This window comes from Nomascus leucogenys, chromosome 5 (genome assembly GCF_006542625.1).
Source record: "Nomascus leucogenys isolate Asia chromosome 5, Asia_NLE_v1, whole genome shotgun sequence".
NCBI lineage: Eukaryota > Metazoa > Chordata > Mammalia > Primates > Hylobatidae > Nomascus > Nomascus leucogenys.
In genome coordinates, this window is record NC_044385.1 from 46,263,024 (window position 1) to 46,263,905 (window position 882).

An 882-nucleotide genomic window follows, 5' to 3' on the forward strand; every position below is an offset into this window, starting at 1 on the left:
GAAAGTCTATCGTAACAATGACTGTTTGTTTTAGAGTTCTAAATTCTAATCCATGAGATAATTTCTTACTATCTTCCCCAGGCTGTGTTGAGAAGCGAAACTACAAAACATGACGGCAGTTAAAAAACAAAAATGAAAGCAGTTTGCCAGCATATTGCTACACACTGTAATTCAGATACTCAGTGATGAATTCTAGCAATTATATAGCAGTATAAGAATACATAGTAAAAACTCACTCCTTGCAACTAACTTGGGAGAAGCTAGTTATCACACAGAACTTTATCATGAGAAATTTTTAAAGAAATTATCACACAGAACCTTATCGTGAGAAATTTTTAAAGAAATGACACTATAAATTTGAAGGAATTGTTTTACTTTGAAACGCCCTGAACTTCCCTGGTATTCTTTTTCCTCTCCTAAAGTGCCATCCTTCTTCCCAGACCAGCCATGCCCATCCCTGCCCCAGAGCCTTCACTCATGCTTTCCTACCTCGGAACACCCCCTCCCACTTAAGCCACTTTCTTCACTTTTCAGGGTCACATTCAGGTCTCACCGTTTCTCTCAGTCCTTCTCTATTCATTGCCTGCCTCCTGCTCTCTCTCTCCTCTGATCATTCTCATGGTCGAGCTCTTGACTGTTCTCTAGCTAACTTTTGAATTTTAGTTTTGTTTCCCTTACTATTAATAGACTGAAGACATATTGAGGACATGGACCACATAACTTGACAGTGCCTAGCAATAAAACTCATTTTTACTTTTAGAGTTATCATTATGTGCATTGCACTGTGCTACATAACTCCCAGCTGCACAGATAATAGCAAACACAGTTCAACCCCTGAGGAACTAGGATCCTATAGGGGTGAAAAGGGAAGTACACAAGTGA